An 18,306-nucleotide genomic window follows, 5' to 3' on the forward strand; every position below is an offset into this window, starting at 1 on the left:
GGCCCGGGGCGCGGGGCGGCTCGCGGGTGCGGCCGGCGCCCCTAAGAGCCCCGTTCTGTGGGGGGCCCGCAGCCTCGTCTCTCACATGCGCGTCTGGAAAGCCGGGGCGCGCCACGTGAGGCTGCAGCCCGCCGCCGCCTGAGGGCGGCGCAGGACGGGAGTCTCCAGGCACGGCCACACGGAGTCCTCTACTTCCGCGCCCACCGAGCCCCCTGCGTCCGGGAGCGTCGGAGGACTCGGCTCCCCGCCTCGCGGTGGGGCCGCCGCGCACATGTGGAGCCCCCAGGGCAGCGCCGCCCTCCCGCACGCGGGAAGCCCTGGAGGCATCTGGGAGCCCGCGGCCGCGGAGGCTGCCGGGAGCGCGGGGGAGGGGGGGCGGGGCCGCGCCGCCGCTGAGGCTGCAGGGAGCTGAGCGGTGGGCGGGGCGAGGCGGAGCAGCCACGCCCACAGGCTGGTTCCTGACCGCACGTGGAGCCGGAGGCTTGCTACCTGGGCCTGCGGGCACCTGCTGCCTCTCACGTCACCGCGGTCCACTCGCGGGCACTGGCTGGTGTCCACGGAAGCGCTGCCCGTGCTCACATTCTCCGGATTTGCATTGCTTTGGGCCACACGGTTGCCATCACTCAAGGAAGACACGGAATCTGTGTTGGAGGCACAGGTAGAAGGAAGAGGTTAGCGTGCACATCCTCTGTCCCCTGCACCAAGAAAGCAACAAACTTCCGTGGAGGGGCCTAGAACATTCCATGCATGTCTAATTGCCCGAAGAGAGGGAAGAGCAACCTCAGCTACAAGACAGGTGGACAACAGAGAGGATTCGCCATATACCAGGGTCTTCCACAAAACCCTCATCCGTCTCTTTTTTAGGACACATGGCTTTCTCAATGATACATCAGGGCAACTCCCCCTGGAGCATATTTCCAGAACAGTAGTTCTTCAAGATCCATCATGGGGAAGAAAAAAAAATGAAGATTTTATGGGAAAAAAAAGAGGTTAACATTTCCCCCCATTTGACATGCACAGAGCAAAATGTTAAAAACAAAAAACAAAACAGGCTCTAAGAAAACTTTTGACTCCATGTAGCACATACTAAGTGTTCTAGACTCCATCTCCTCCTTCACTCTTAGGAAGAGAAGGCTGACTTAGTTGACCACATAATGTGCTCTGTTAAAATACCCATCTTTCTGGAAGCTGCAGGTAGCCTTGGGATATCCTTCCAGCAAATGAAACCTAAGTAGGAGACTCCTAAAGACTCTGGAAAAAGTTTTAGGTTTCCTGATGAAGGCATCTTTCTTCTCACCATCCCTCCTTCCCTCCATCCTTCCTGACATTCTTCCTTTCACCCCTCCATCCGGCCTTCCCTCCATGCCTCCTGTCTTCTTTGAGCCTAGAGCATACACATTTGGGGAAGCCATTGTGCAAGTAGGAGGCAATGAGCATGAGGATTAAAAGTACAAGCTGAAGACAAGAGAGGAAGAAGACAGTCTGGGATGCTGGGGAGAGTGTGAAGTCACTGCAGCAGCCTTGGACTATGTCTGGATCTTTTGTAATGTGAGAAGAAATTAATTCCTGCTTGGTTAAAACTGTGAGTCAACTTTGTCACATGCAGCCAAATCCCACCATCACTGATATGATTAGCCCAGTATTGCCCAAACTTATTTGGACACAGAAACTCTTTTTCCTTGTAGAATCATTAACCACATCCCACAGGACTGTTTTTCTGTCAAGCATATTTTAGGAAAGAGTGACCTAGTAGCACTAGAGCAGATTGAAGTGGGAGAAGGAGGGCAGCTCCTCACCATGATGTTATAAGAGCTGATGTGCTGCTCCTTGGGTGGTGGAGGGGGTACCAGGGAGAAGAGAGTGTGTTTTAATGGAATGTTACCATAATTGAAAATAACTCAAAGAATGAGAATCAGAAATCCTGGAAGCATTACGTCAAAAGTGTATTAGTCACCTTTATCTTCAGAACACAAATATGTTCAATATTATGCCCCCACTGTGAAATTTATAATGTAGTTTTCATTACTAATTTGCATTACTTGGACAAGAGTTATAATTTAAAACATCTTCCACGAATGAAATATACTTCCCAGCTGGTTGCTACTCCTGCCTTCTTCCACCTACAGTAATTCAAAATAAGCACCAGCTCTTTATGATTATTATTTTATAAATTCCAATGGCATGTAGGTCTGGGAGAGGCAGTGTGCATTTGCTGAGAAGCAAATTAGAGCTTCAGCACTATCCCAGAGCTGTGCTGTCCAAGAGGGTAGCCACTGCCCACATGCAGGTATTGAATATTTAAAAACTGACTAACCTGAATTGAGAGGTGCAGTAATTCTTACAGAATTTGGAAGATTTGGTATGAAAAAAAAAGAATGTAAAATACCCATTAGTAACTAATTTTTTTTTAAGATTTTATGTATGTATGTATGTATTTGACAGAGAGAGCACTCAAGCAGGGGTAGCAGCGGAGGGATGGGGGGAGCAGGCTCCCGGATGAGCAGGGAGCCCTATGTGGGACTCCATCCCAGGACCCTGACATCATGATCTGAGCCGGAGGGAGATGCTTAACCGACTGAGCCATCCAAGTGCCTCAGTAGCTTATTTATTTATTTATTTTTTATGTGTTGAAATGATACTATCTTTGATGTATTGGAGCAGTTGCACATTATTGAAATTAATTTCGTCAGTTTTTTTTTTAATTTTTATTTATTTATGATAGGCACACAGTGAGAGAGAGAGAGGCAGAGACACAGGCAGAGGGAGAAGCAGGCTCCATGCACCGGGAGCCCGACGAGGGATTCGATCCCGGGTCTCCAGGATCGCGCCCTGGGCCAAAGGCAGGCGCCAAACCACTGCGCCACCCAGGGATCCCTAATTTCGTCAGTTTTTTAACCACATTTTTTAATTGACACAGCTAGAAAAAATCTAAAGTTACCACTATGGCTGGCATTATATTTCTATTAGATAGATGTGTTCTAGTCACTCTTTTCCCTTTACTGTATTGTGACCTTTTTGAGGGAGGCTCTGGGCTTCAATTTCCCCACCGATAGGGGGCGTGATTGCTCCCAGTTTTAGATCTATGAACTGTAAAAGTTGTGCGTGTCCTCTTTCCCTTTTTTGTCTCTTAAGGAAAACAGTCACTTGGATATTTTCGGGGGGAGAACACTGAGCTCAGAGTGAGAAAGCCTGGTTTGAGTCCTGTTTCTGCTGCCACTCCCTGGCCAATGACCTTGGGCAAGTTGCTAATCATTTCGTATCAGTTTCACATGGAAAGAACCCATATTTGAAGTGTTTTAAAGAAAATCCTACCTGAATGTGAAGCTGGTTCTCAGTAGACACATGGTTATCTTGAAAGCAAGCATGTTTATTTATAGACAGAGAAAACAGTACATAGGAAGAAGTGTTTTAAATAATGGAGGAACGTTTTATCAGCTTGCAGCCCACAACCTTCTATACTTCAGTATAGAAGTATATAAAATGCCTCCCACAATGTCCACATTAGTTATTTTCTTTTTTCACGTTAGTTATTTTCAATCATTCTGCTGAAGGCTGAAGCGATTAGCACTTAGGTTCCCAGCAGGAAAGGAATCTCAGTAAGACAACAAATATGTGTCAGGTGCTATTCAGGAACTGAGAATACAGCTGGAAAACAAAAAGTCAGACAGGACTCCTTCCTCTCATGGTGCTTATTTTCCTATTTTCCAGAACTTGCAGCATCATACAGATATGTGCCATAGCAGTGAGAAACAAAAGCAGCAGGCACAATAGGTTCGCAGGTGTCAAAGTTTCTATAAACCGTACTGAAAGTTCCTCTCTGTTAAAGTTAGAACTTTTGAGAGATTACATGCAAAATGTCTAAGAATTCTGCAATGAGTTTAAGTCCTGTGATGCAAGTAAGTGGCAAGTCAGGGGTGGATAAGTATAGGATGTCTAAGAAGACAAAACAGGTCAGATGACAACAGACACTCAGAGCGATGCTAGACGCCAAATGAGAGGAAAGTCTGGGGATCTGAAGCAGAGAGCATAGGTAGGGCCTGGAGCAATTTCCTGAACTTTGGCTTTAGGCTTTCAGACCTTGGGAAGCAGTGTGCCCGACATCCAAACTTTGAGGTTCATCTCAGGAACCAACAGGTCACATGAAAAGCCACTCTCTAGCTATAACTGGGTAGTCTTCCTAAAATTATTTTTTAATATTTTATTTATTTATTCATGAGAGAGAGAGAGAGAGAGAGAGAGAGGCAGAGACACAGGCAGAGGGAGGAGCAGGCTCCATGCAGGAAGCCTGATGTGGGACTCGATCCAGGGACTCCAGGATCCCGAAGGAATCCTGGGCTGAAGGCAGCCGCTAAACCGCTGAGCCACCAGGGATCCCTCTTCCTAAAATTCTTTATGCATTTATACTTTATCTGTTATTACACTACTAGCAGTGTATGTACTGTCACCATTCATGTCACTCAAGGAATCACTCTCTTGTGTCTATAAAGAATCAAGTTAGAATCATTGCCTCATATATTTTATCGAATACTGGCTCCTGGGCCGGATGTCATCAGACACATGCAGTTTCCTGACCACTTGGAAGTAGAATGGTGTCCAGACAAGCCCTTTCCTGATCTCATTTCTTCATTCATTCAACACATATGTATTGCATGTCTATGTTATGGGTTCATTTGTGTCTCCTCAGAATTCATATGTTGAAATCCTAACCCCCAGGACCACAGAATGTGACTGTATTTGGAAATAGGTCCTTTTCAGATGTAATTAGTTAAGAGAGGATGAGGCCATCTGAGGGTGGGGGAGGTTAATCCAATATGACTGGTGTATTTATAAAAGGGAGAAATTTGGAGACAGACTCACACACAGGGAGAACGCCATGGGAAGATTGGAGTCCTGCCACAAGCCAAGCAACTACCAGATGCTAGGAGAGAGGCCTAGAACAGAGTCTTCCCTAGAGCCTTGAGAGGGAGCTTGGCCCTGCCAACACCTTGATCTCAGACTTCCAGCCTCCAGAACTATGAGATAATCAATTTCTGTTGTCTAACCCACCCAGCGTGGGGTGCCTTCTGCAGCAGTCCTCACTGACTAACACAGCCTGCTGAGTGCCAGGTCCTGCTCCGACTGCTGAAGCAGCCTCACGGGTCCTTGCCCCACAAAGCATAAGTACTGGACAGCTGAGATAGAAGTAAGATGACTTCAGATGGTGACCCAGGACAGCCCTTACACATGCTGCATTATAGATTCTTTATTTTACTGCTCACAAAACTGTCCGCACCTATAGACTTAAATATAAATAGCTGTGGCGCTAGTATCCATTCCATTCCAGGGATAAATGGCCAATGGGCATTCAGAATCTCCTATTACAGAACTTCATACTTACAATTCAATCCCACTTCCATTTTCCTTCCTTGATGCACATGGTAGGATGCTTTTTAATCAGCAATATTTCTCCTATATTCCTTCTATGTAATATAAACTTATATCTTTGCAGTACAAGTCCATAAAACCTTACCTGACATAAAGCCTACTAAGACAGGTTGAGAAAAAGAAGTCTTTTCATTGTATATCATTGGGAATTTTTTTTAAAACTTTAACAAGAGTAGACAATTATATGAATGGAAAGTTAAAGTAGGAAGTTGGGATGATTTATGGGCCACTATGCTGGCAACCCCAAAAGAAATGTACTAAGGTGTATGTTATATAATCTAATAAATGGATAAAAGATATTATCATGAAACTAGAGAATGGGTTGCCTGGGTGAAGATGCTTGGGTGAAGATGCTGGATGAAGATGCTTTTATGACTTAATCTGAACATAAAACTGTAAAATTTATAATATACTCAATATCAAACTGAAAAAAAATTTTTTGATATGGTTTGACCATTCATATTTTCCTATTGCCTGAAATACTTCCTAGCCAGAAAAAAAAAGTTTTCTGTGTATGTTGATACCAGAGAGATGATAATGATAGATAGATAGATAGATAGATAGATAGATAGATAGAAAGAATGATAGATATGGAGAGATACATATAATTGTATCCTCAGAAGTAAGGTGGAGAAACTTGAATTTCCTAATCAGTTAGGTTTCCTTTTTTTTTTCCAGTTAGTTTTTCAAACTGTCTTCCTCAAATCCTAATGTGCATGTGCCTCTTTCCTCTGGTGAAGCATCTGTCCTTTTTTTTTTTTTTTAACAATTTTATTTATTTATTTACTGCAGACAGAGAGACAGAGAGCATGAGAGGGGAGGAGAAGCAGAGGGAAAAGCAGGCTCCCAACTGAGCAGGGAGCCCAATGTAGGGCTCGATCCCAGGTCCTTGGGATCATGACCTGAGCTGAAGGCAGAAGCTTAACCAACTGAGCTACGTAGGCGTCATTTTGTCAGGACAAGTCTTCATTGTTTTTCATGGTATAGAGCTCTCCCAGCACTGCAGACACTTGGCATCCGTGGACCCTGCCCACTGTACCTTCAAACCTTCAGTCATTAGGATGGCAAAAACCCCTCCCTGCACACTTCTGACTTCTCACCTTAATCAGTGGTTGTCACCAAGCTGCCATCAGGTTTCCAATCTGCCTAGAGCTGCCCTGTTTAATGTTGCAGAAATATCTGGATTGGGTAGCATTGCATAAAAATGCATTGTTTTCTGGGCACCTGGGTAGCCTAGTTAGTTGAGTGTTTGACTCTTGGTTTCAGCTCAGATCATGATCTCACAGTTGTGGGACTGGGCCGAATGTCTGGCTCTGCACTCAGCATGGAGTCTGCTTGAGACTCCCTCTTTCCCTCTGCCCTTTCCCCCAGCTCATGCCATAAATCAATCAGTCTGTCTTTTCAAAAAATGCATTGTCTTTCCATCAGCAGTGCACCAAAATGCCTGGCCTTCTTGAATAACCAGAATATTTGCTAGAAACTAGGCACACCTTTACACATGGCCAGTCTAGAGGACTGTTACCTCCCCTCCACTGCACATGGTTACTTCCATCTTTATGGCACCTTTGTGGCCATTAGCACATCTAGTTGGACACCTAATTCCCAGATTCTGCCTTGAGCATGACAGTTGATACCTGAGTCCCCAGAGGTGTGATGGACTTCTCTGAGATGGGGCCTGGGCAACAGGACTTTTTAAAGCCCCCCAGATGATTAGAAAGTGCAGCCAAGGCTGAGAACCCTGTTCAAAGTGTGTTCTGTGAGTCTGGTTAGTCCAAGGGTCCATGAACAGACAGCATCAGCATCCCCCCAGGGGCCTATTGGAAATGCAGAGCCTCAGGTCCTGGCCCTGATGAGACTGTAATGAGACCCCGTGATGATCTATAAGCCCCTTCCCTGAGTAAAGTAGATATTCCAGTGATTTCAAACAGCACCTCACCTCCACGTGGATAACTGCCAGGAAAGCCTTCCCTGATACTGTATACTGTGTTTATACTATGATTACATAAAACTGCCGTGACTTTCCATACAGGCTTCCTGCCGGTTCTGAGTTGGGGAGTTTTGCTTATAATTTGGAGTCTGCAGGTTTTCTCCATTTCCCGTATTCACTGAAAATATGTCTTGTAGTCTTGTTTTCCTTGTAGCTGTCTAGGAGACAATTCAAAACTAATCTGCCAGCACGTTCCTACAAAAACAAAAATCACTTCTTTGGACTTTAAAAAAATATATGATTTATTATCTCTGTTCTCTGTTTTTTCTCTTACTGGAACTGCCATTGTTTATGTATTGGACATCCTAGAGTGGTCTTTCTAATTTTCTTATCCTTCCCTGTTATCCATTTCCTTGTCTTTTTTCTCTACTTTTTGGAGATGTCTTTAATTTCATTTTCAGTAGTAAGCTCTTTCTGTGTTTACCCATATGCCCTTGGCACATAAATTTTCATGTCTCCAAGGCTGTCTTCCAACTGCCAACACCTAACAACTGTCAGCCTGGGGACTTTCTATGGCGACAGTATTCCACTGGGCTTTTATGACCAGCAAGCTATAAATACTGAAGAATTATTCTGCCTTGGGAACAGCCTCCAACTAATAACTGGTTGACTTTTTCCACTCAGCACATTTCCTTGGAGATACATCCACATTGCTGTGATTAACAATAGTCTGTTCCTTTTTATTGCCTAGTACTATTCCATTGTATGGATGGATAACAGTTGGCTTAACCATTCACCTATTGAAGGATGCTGGAAGTGTCCAAACTGTTTCCAGTTTGTAACTATTACAAATGAAGTTTCCATGAATATTCATATGTGGATCTTTGCATGCACATAAATTTCATCTGTCAGGGATAAAAGCCCACATGAGCGATGACTGGGTCATGCGATATTTTATTTGCATGTTTTGTGCTGCCTGGTTCTTAAACTAGAGAGCTTTTGGACTTCACCCAATAGCAATGGAAACTGTTTGTGAACTTTTGGGCAGATAGGATGCAATCAGACTATTACTATATGAAAAGGAGCAACCTCATGCAATATGGAAACTAAACTGAATATGAAGAATCCAAGCAACACTGTAATCATGAGTAGAAAGTTAAAGGGCATGCACAGAAAAGAGTGAGTGAGAGTAGACAGGAGACATGGATCAAGGGGGCAAAGTTCTTTGGAACCTTTCAGGGTTAATTCCATAGTTGGAAAAGGATACGCTTGTAAAATATGACCCTCTGGACTTCTTTAATCCCTAGGAGGATATTTGAGGAGAAATATAAACAAAGCAAAGCAGAAGAGAAACTTGTGCTTAAATTTATTTTTAATTAATGTGTCCATTTAACATTAAAAACTATTCCTATAAACAAAACTATGGCTTAAATAACAGCTGAGAGGAAAATCTCCACCTCATTTTTTTCCTGTCTGCAGCCTCAATGTACTGCTTTTAATAAAATAAAACATGATGTGCTTCTGTGGGTAAATTATGATTTTCCCCTAATATATTCTAATTCAAACTATTTTCAGAGCCCAATCTGAAAATTGCTCCCATATCTATAAAAAGCACATGTATTTTGAGAAATAAAAGATGAGAAACAAGAAGAAAAAGATACTTAAAAAAAAAAATTCTGCAGCCTGTCTGGTTACAGCTTGAGCCAAGAATCTGATGTCCTGAGAAAATAATTCTTTCCGACAGTTTTAGAAAAGGAAGAACCCAGATAAAAATAAGCCTCTAGCAAATGGAGCCTGGACAAGAATCCATCCCCAAAAAAATCTAATTAAAAATATATATTATCTCACTTGCATATCTTATTTTGGGTACCTTAAAAACAAATTGTTATTAAATCCTTTCAAAGAATTGTCCATCTTTATCATAACCCCCTATTTCTATAGTTTATTCTTGCAGTGGTAAAGTTGGGGGTAGGTAATGGCTTATTTTGTTTTGTTCCATTTTGTTTTCTTCATGACCAATCCTGAGAGGTGGAAAGCAGCCCCACCATTCCATTTTTCAAATTTGAGTGTTTAGGAAAGCCAGTTTCAATAAAGAAGAAAAACCAAGCAAAACAAACAAGGAAACAGAAAACCTACAAAGATACATGTGCACTCAGTTTTGTAAAGCCAGGGAGATGACACCATTGATGAGATTTGGTGACAAAACAACTATGAGTAGCCCAAATCAAAGACACTGGGGACTCCTGAATCTGGATATTGTTTCCCCTATATGAATTTTTTTCCCCAACTGCCTCTTTCTCTAGCTGTCCCTCTGTTCTACACAAGGAATGCAGGGTTCTGTCCCAAGGAGGACTTTAATGAGGTGTTAGGCCAAGCTTCACGTGAGGGAGCCACCTCAAAACTCTGAAGCCACTTCTCATGAGGCTGTATCACGAGCATCTCCTAAAACACTTTGGGGTTTCCTGCCATATTTAAAGACCTCAACAAACTCCTTTCAATGCTCCCAATAGTGGAGAGACTTTAAGGAATCAGATACACATCAGAGTCCTCTAACTCGCTTGTAAATCCTGATTTTCCCAGGTTCTTTTCCATATGAATATGTTCATTATTGAACCACAGCACATACAAGTGTATTCCGTGCCTAATGACCTGTTGACTTGAATTACCATTATAGGTGTTAAGGTCCTTATGTATGCATAACTTCCAGCCAAGCAAAGGAGAAAAAGGAATATTCCTAGCTTAAGAATGATTGCATACATGAAAGCTTTTAAATCTTTATCCATTAAAGAAGGAAGTGTCTTTAAAACCACTCTTTTGTTCAAAAGTAGAGCTCATTTATGGTTCTCAAATTTGCTGTATTTGAATTCCTTTTTTTGAACCTTAAAACATTTTTCTCTGTATGTTTAAGTAGATCATGTCCAGTACTGGCATTTTACTAAGCACATTCTCCAATGTTGGTTAAAACATGTAAGTATTCGCACCATGGTAGCCAGTCTCCAAAATGGCCCCCAATGATGATCACCAACCAGAATTCATACCCTTGCATAGTTCACTCCCACACTACACCAACAGAATCTAGCAGAAATGATAGTGTGTGATTTACGACCCTAAGCCATAAAAGGCATCAATGCTTCTACTTTGGTCGTTTGCATCACCCATTTTGTGAAATGCCGCACACCATGCTGTGAGGATATTCAAGCACCATGTGAAGAGGCTATGTAGAAAAGGATTAACTTGTCAGGCAATTGAGGGAGCTGCCTTGAAAGTGGATCCCAGTCCCAGTTAAGCCTTCTGATGACTGCAGCCCTGGTCAACAGCTGACCACAGCCTCCTGAGAGAATCAGAGCCACAACCACTCAGCTAAGCCACTCCCAAATTCCTGATCCTTAGAAACCTAAGAGATAAGAAATGATTACCATTGTTTTAAGCCTGCTACATTTGGGGGGTAATTTGTTACAAGGCATAGTAATTTGAACACACATATCTATAGTAAAGAACATTGATTACTCAGAAAAGGACTCAACTCCAACAGGAAAAAAATTTCTCAAGATGTCAAGCCTTCCAGCAGATTATTCAGTGGATCAGATAAAACACTTTTTTTACTGACAGTCTTTAAAGTATCACAAACCAAACATGAATATTTTGCACGTCAATTAAATTTTTTTCTTTTTAGAACCACTGCACCTCTTACTACAAATTCCTTTTTCTGATTATACTCTGATAAAAGGAGTAGAGATGGTCTCTGTGGCTCTCCAAAATTTTCCATGAATGTCTACATAGAGTTGCCAGCAACCCATGTGAGTTATGAAGTTACATGATATATAATCTAATTGACAAAAAATATTAATCAAACTGAGACTGGGTTGAGTAGGATTTAAATTTTTTGACAAAAAGAAAGCTTCATAACTTAATTGAATTTGAGGGGAAATATTGAGATAAAATTTTAAATGGTCTATCAAATATTTGCATTGAAGAAGGGTTAAATTCATGTTTTTTCTTTACTCTGTGCATGTGATGGACTGAACATTAAAAGGCGCAGTATGAATAAAACTATACTGGAAATGCCAAGCCCTCTGATTTTTAAGAAATAAATTATTTCTCTCTTTATAGAGTCCTACCAACCACACTTGCTGTACCTTGCTACATGTTTCCAATCTTGCTACGTCTATGCCAAGATGAAATTCTTAACACATTAGCCAACGTCTTTTAGCCAAATGTATCAAATTGTATTCATGAAATCAAATGTATGAGAGCTCACAGATAAGTGGAATAACTCAGTTCATGAAATTATATGGGCAAATCCAATATTCAGATGGCCTCTAAAGGGAACACAGCCTGTCATGCACAATAAAATTTAAAACAAAAATTAAGAAGGTTCTCCCGCTGTAGCAGGGAGTTTCCCAAGCGTGGAAAACTGCCTTCTGTATTCTGGGTAATTACCCAAAATATAAAATGTCTATTTAATAGTCCTTTCTTCAGCCAGACATTTCTCTACCCACAAACATCACCTTCTCATCCCCAAATCCACTCTCTAATTTTATAAGGAAATATCCTGGGGGCAGGGGAGAACGGGGATAAAAGGAAGAAAATTTAGTCAGTAGCTATCCTGCTTCCTGTGTTCCTGGATTTTATTATTTACATTATGGAAAAAGAAATGGCACCAATTGGCTTTTTGATTGCTCCTTTTTTTCCCCCATGTTTACTGAGTACTTTTCCAAATATATATATATATAATATATATATATATATTTATGAGAGAGAACGAGTGTGAAGGGCAGAGGAAGAGAGAATCCCAAGCAGACTCTGTGCTGAATGCAGAGTCCAGCAATGGGCTCAGTCTCATAACCCTGAGATCATGACCTGAGCTGAAACCAAGAGTCAGATGCTTAACCAAAAGTGCCACCCAGACACCCCTACTGAACACTTTCTGTGACATTGCTGATCTAAGCATTCAACTGTACCATTAGTATTACTCATTTAATCCCCAGTAATCATGTGGGTCATCCTGCCTTTCACAATGAGAAAACTGACTCTGAGTAAAGAAAGTCTGCCCCACCCATACCAGTGGTCTGAGGCAGGACAAGGATTCAAAACTGTGAAGTCTGAGACCAGAGCCTACCCTTAACCACACATCTATATCCATGGTCATTTTAATGAATAAAACAAACCACTAAAGACACCTGTTTTCAGTGGCTTTATAACAAATTGTTCTATCATCTATTCTATTCTCTGGGGTAGAACAGAGAAGAATTCGCATGAAACTTGGGAATCCCCTTCATGGGTGCTGTATACCTTACAGAGAGTCCCTCAGACATTCCAGAAACCTAACAAAGATGGCAGTGACACTGCTACATGTGATCAATATACAAAGAAGTATATCAAAAGGGGTTTTTCGTGACTTAGAAGACTGTAATAAAAAACCCAAGTACTTGTCTAATTCAACTACTGCAAGAGATTCTCAAAGCAGAGTGCCTTTTAAGGAAGTTTGTATAGTCAGAGATTTGGATTGATGGATCAATGTCAAATCAAGCATCATTGAGACAGACTTAGTTGTTTCAGTCCTTTGTATTTCAGCATTACATATTATAATGTGCATGTTCTTGACCAGTTTTCAGATGAAAGACACACAGTGGCCAATTCAAAATTAGAATCGAGGCACCTGTGTGGCTCCATCTGTGAAGCATCTGCCTTCAGCGTAGGTCATGATCCCACAGTCCTGATACTGAATCCCACATTGGCCCTCTGCTCAGCATGGAGTCTGCTTCTCCCTTTCCTCTCCCCACTCCTGCACACAGGCACTCTCTCTCTGTCTCAAATAAAAAAATAAAATCTTTTTAAAAATTGTTTTAAGAAATTAGAATCAGTTCCTATAATATAAATCAATCCATGGAAATTGGTAGCAAATACATAACTAGGGAAAACTTAGCAATTTGGGGATCCCTGGGTGGCTCAGCAGTTTAGCGCCTGCCTTTGGCCCAGGGCGCAATCCTGGAGTCCTGCGATCGAGTCCCACATCGGGCTCCCGGCATGGAGCCTGCTTCTCCCTCCTCCTGTGTCTCTGCCTCTCTCTCTCTATCATAAATAAATAAATAAATAAATAAATAAATAAATAAATAAATAAATCTTAAAAAAAAAAAAAAGAAAACTTAGCAATTTGTATATGGGAAAAGGGAGCTTACTTTGCTAATGGCCAGCTATCTGCTGGAAACTCATATGGTTGTGGAAGAGTAAACACTAAGTTCATTTCCTTTTGTGCCAGGGACTTAGCAATTCATTACTAGAAAGATTTATAAAAACTCACAGAGAAAAGAATTCTAGTGAATGTAAGGAGTTAAAGTGATTGCTGAAGAAATATCAAATCATCAATCTGTTGTATGGATGAGGGAATCTGAGTGAGATCCATACACCTAAGCATAATATAGACAATTCCTGAACTTCTTGCCAAGGTGAAGCACCCTTAGGTGAATAACAATAATGATGATGATGATATTTTTAAAAATATCATCTGGGTTTTATGTACGTTCCTTGAAAAAATTACTTCCTAAGATATCGTCACCAGATAATATTTAATAGAGCATTCCAGCAGATTTTGACCTGTTTTTTTCCCCAAGATATCTAGTCTAGTATGCAAAAATTTATTTTGGAATCTTAAAAACAAAAGTTATAGTTGAGTCTTTAAAGAGCGTAATGCAGTTAATCTCATTTTTAAAATTATGAATCTAAAGGCTAGACAAGTTGCCTGCATTATCCAAGGCCCTACCTTTATTTTGTTCAAGTCTTTGTCGATTCACGCAGCCAATACAACGTAAGCCAACAATCATCCTGAGCAATGGTGTAGGTACTCAGCCTACACAGGTTGTATCACCATTAGTCAATGGCAAAGCTAGTATTTAGAACCAGATCTTCTTACTTCAAGTCAAAGATGTACAGAAAAAACAAAATGGTACCTATGTCCACTAGAGCTAGTAACCAGTCTGTCAACAGATACAGTCGTCATCCCTGATAACAATGTCTACAGCCAAAGTCCATCGCCATAGCTGCCATCACGGAGGCCTAACTTACTCTGTCAAGCAAAAGTCCGTAATTTAAAAAATACTTGACAGTGAGTTCTGGGAAAGTAAGTTATGCCTCATTTTCTTCAAACTGATAGTGTGTGGCATAGGAATCAGTTATTGAGACCAGAATATGTGCTTGGTGAAGATTGCTTGAATGAGCTAAGAAAGTTGGGTTAGAAGGTTTCTTTTTTTTTTTTTTAATCCATGATAGACACACACAGAGAGAGAGAGAGAGAGAGAGAGAGAGAGAGGCAGAGGGAGAAGCAGGCCCCATGCAGGGAGCCCGACATGGGACTCGATCCCAGGATTCCAGGATCATGCCCTGGGATGAAAGCAGGTGCTTAAACCACTGAGCCACCCAGGCTGCCCTGTGTTAGAAGGTTTCTATGGCAGTTGTTTGTCATTCTGCAGGCACTTTCCTCATCCTTTTTGCAATGAATTTAGGAAAGGGAGAGGGGCAATGAGACTAATGGCAAAAACAGAGGTAAAATTGGCTGATATTCAGAGATGGACAACTATCCAAAAACAGGCATATGAGCACTCTTGTTGAGATGCCACCATATTGGTGGAATTTGGAATATCAATAGATGAGAAGCTGGAGGCAGACAGAGAAGGAAACACACTAATGCCAGAGTCAGAGACACTGCTGATCGCTGCACATGAGGGCCTTACACACTAAAAAAGTTAGACCGACACAGGCACACAGAATGCAGACACTAAAGAAACAACTGGTGTGTCTAACCTGCTCATTCCAGCCAGGACTCAGAGCGTCCCTACTCATTATTGGCATCCATATTAAGACAAATAGGAAGAAATGAGGCTAAAAAAATAGCACTCACAACAATTCAATACCACATTGAATACATGTAATGTTGATGCATTTCATACCCGCTCTTCATGAACAGAAATTATACCTTCGTTTGTCACCAGGTGTTTTTTTTTTTTTTTTTTAGCATCCCTTCCCTGCATGCACTCTTTCAATTGGAAAGCTCCTAATGTGCACAGATCAGCAATACCTATGAATGGAAACACGTGTTGGGAGTAAAGAAAAATAACAGGTGGATGGGAAAATTAAATTAGACATCTTGGAGAATAAAAAAAAAGTCACTGAAATTCAAAGACAGAATCTGCTCTTGCAGAACACAGCCAAGAAAAGAAATTGCAGTAAGATATTGGCATCAAGGAATCTACCACAATGAGGAAGTAAGGAGTTAAAAAGTAGTTTAAGCAAAGGAATATCTAGAGGGTCCAACACTTATCAAACTAGAATTCTAACAGAAGGAAAAGGAAAGTCTTTCACAGCCCAGATCATTCCTGAATCATCCTGGAAACCTTTCACAGATCAACAAATTTCTTGAAGTGAATCAATGGGAATTTGTAACTGGGTTTCCACATTTCTCTGCCCTCCTCCTAATTGACTGACCTCTACATAACTCCTTAGAATTTGCGAAGCTTTCTTCACTTAGGGTCTCAATTATCCTCTCAACACCCTTGTGACATGGGTATCGTTAAACTCATTTCTCATATGAGAAAACTAAAGCTCCCAAGGAAATATAGAAACTTACCCACAATCCCACAGCTAGAAAAGAACAGAGCCAGGGTGAGTGCAATGGCATTGAAATATGTCCACAATTTTTAAAATATATTTCTCTTTTCAAAAGGTGGAGCCTAGGGAATCCCTGGGTGGCTCAGCGGGCACCTGCCTTTGGCCCAGGGCGTGATCCTGGAGTCCCCGGATCGGGCCCTGTATCAGGCTCCCTGCATGGAGCCTGCTTCTGCCTCTGCCTGTGTCTCTGCCTCTCTTTCATTCTGTGTCTCTCATGAATAAATAGATAAAATCTTAAAAAAAAAAATAGTGGAGCCTAGTTTCCCTTGAGTGTGTGACCTGCTTCCAATAAACAGTAAGTGTGAAATGAACATATAGGATTTTCAAGACAAAGTCATAGAAGGCAATATGGTGTCCATCTTGCTCGCTCTTGGATCACTCACTCTGAGGGAAGGCAACTGCCATGTTGTGATGATACTCCAGCAGCCTATGAAACAAGTCCACTCGGTGAGGAAGAGGCTATCTGCCAACATAAAGAAAAAAAAACATCCGCCTTCTACCAAAAGCCATGTGAGTGAGCCACCTTGAAACAGACCTTCCAACCTCAATTAAGGCTTTGGATGACTTCAGCCAGGGTTATAATCTTAACTGCAATCTCATGAGACACCTTGAGTCAGAACCACCCAGCTAAATTGCTCCCAAATTCCTACCCCCAGAAACTATAAGATAATAAGATCTTGTTTTAAGCTACCAGGGAGTTTTTTTGTTCTGTAGCCATGGATAACCAATATACCAGGAAATAAACCCAGGGGTCTTAACCCCAAAGCTTGTGCCCTTTTACTTCATACCACTACTTTTTCTATGATTTCTCGTGCAAAATGAAAATATTTTGGCTCCCCCAACTTACATTTCCCTGTCTGTTCAATCTTTCCAATTATGTCTCCTTTTTCTGTGCCTATTTATAGTAGGTCCTGTGTTCTTGAAACACTGGTCTCCTCTTATAGACAATAAGAGCCACAAGAACAGGAGATAGACCAGTTTTGGTCACCAGTGCATCCGCAGGACCAAATTTAGTGTTCAGAAAGGAGTAAGTACTCAATAAATATTTTTGTTTTTATTTTTTTTTAATTTTTATTTATTTATGATAGTCACACACACACACACAGAGAGAGAGAGAGAGAGAGAGAGAGGCAGAGACATAGGCAGAGGGAGAAGCAGGCTCCATGTACCGGGAGCCCGACGTGGGATTCGATCCGGGGTCTCCAGGATCACGCCCTGGGCCAAAGGCAGGCGCTAAACTGCTGCGCCACCCAGGGATCCCAATAAATATTTTTGGATGAATAAATATCCAAAGCACATAGGATACAACTAATCTGCCACTGGAACTTTATTCTTATTTTATCTTGAACCAAAGGGGAATACATTCTATATCTAAGAAGGAAAAGAGCATTTTGCTGGAGTTACAATTTTTTATTGATCCAAACTCCCCATTAGAAGTGTGTTTCATTCTGATAAAGGAAATACTTTGCAGAACAGGATAAATGACTGTTTTTCAACAACATCCAAAAATCCCCAGGGCATGTAAAAATAAGAATATTTTCCTAATCAAAAGCGTCTTGTTCAATCCTCCATGAGTTCTTTCACTTCCTTTGCAGACTGACTGGAGGTTTTGGGCAGCAGGCCCTCAGACAGGAGTGGCCAGGCTTGCTGCTGACCTCATCCTACCCCCAGCTGCAGACGGGGGGCTGGAAGCATTGCTTACAGACAACATTTTTATGGGCAAGTTATTTGTTCGCACATGAACAGTAAATCAACATGTAGTACTAAGTTGCGATGGCTTTTGATTTTGTGGGAAATGCCTAACCACCCAGATTTTATTTCACAGCCAGGAAAAAACAATGATAATAATGTGTGAGAGGAAGAAAATGCAGGAAACATCTATCAGACATGACTGAAATAAGAAATCCAAGGAATAAATAATGGTGCTAACAGCAACGCAGCTTGATCAAAGACTAGACATTTTTATAGTAACCACTAAGGCAGGATGCAACATCGCATGTACATTTTTAATCCAATCCTCCCTCCTTTCCTTGGCATTTTATCATCTCAACCACTGCTGGGCACTAGTTCTTTCTGCAGTGAGGGAAATGTTACGTGCTATTTAACACAGGACCTACTAGCCATGTGTGGTGACTGAGCACTGGAAATGTGGCTAGCTAGTATGACTGAGAAATAGATTTTTAATTTCATTTTCATTATTAATTTCTTATTTTATTATATTTTATTTTTATTATATTATTTTTATTTATTATTGTTTTATTTTGTTATTTCATTATTTATTATATTTTTATTAT

At 41.4% G+C, this 18,306-nt stretch overlaps 1 long non-coding RNA gene across 1 annotated transcript in view; it reads right to left on the reverse strand.

Annotated features, from left to right (window-relative positions):
- Window positions 1–502: 502 nt before the first annotated feature.
- LOC129518423 (uncharacterized) overlaps window positions 503–18,306 on the reverse strand; it is a 37,419-nt gene continuing 19,615 nt past the window's right edge. Inside the window, exon 3 of the long non-coding RNA XR_008666192.1 lies at window positions 503–641. This is a non-coding gene — a long non-coding RNA (uncharacterized LOC129518423). The remainder of the gene's footprint in view (window positions 642–18,306) is intronic.

Source organism: Nyctereutes procyonoides, unplaced genomic scaffold, assembly GCF_905146905.1.
Source record: "Nyctereutes procyonoides isolate TBG_1078 unplaced genomic scaffold, NYPRO_anot_genome, whole genome shotgun sequence".
In the NCBI taxonomy this organism is placed as follows: domain Eukaryota; kingdom Metazoa; phylum Chordata; class Mammalia; order Carnivora; family Canidae; genus Nyctereutes; species Nyctereutes procyonoides.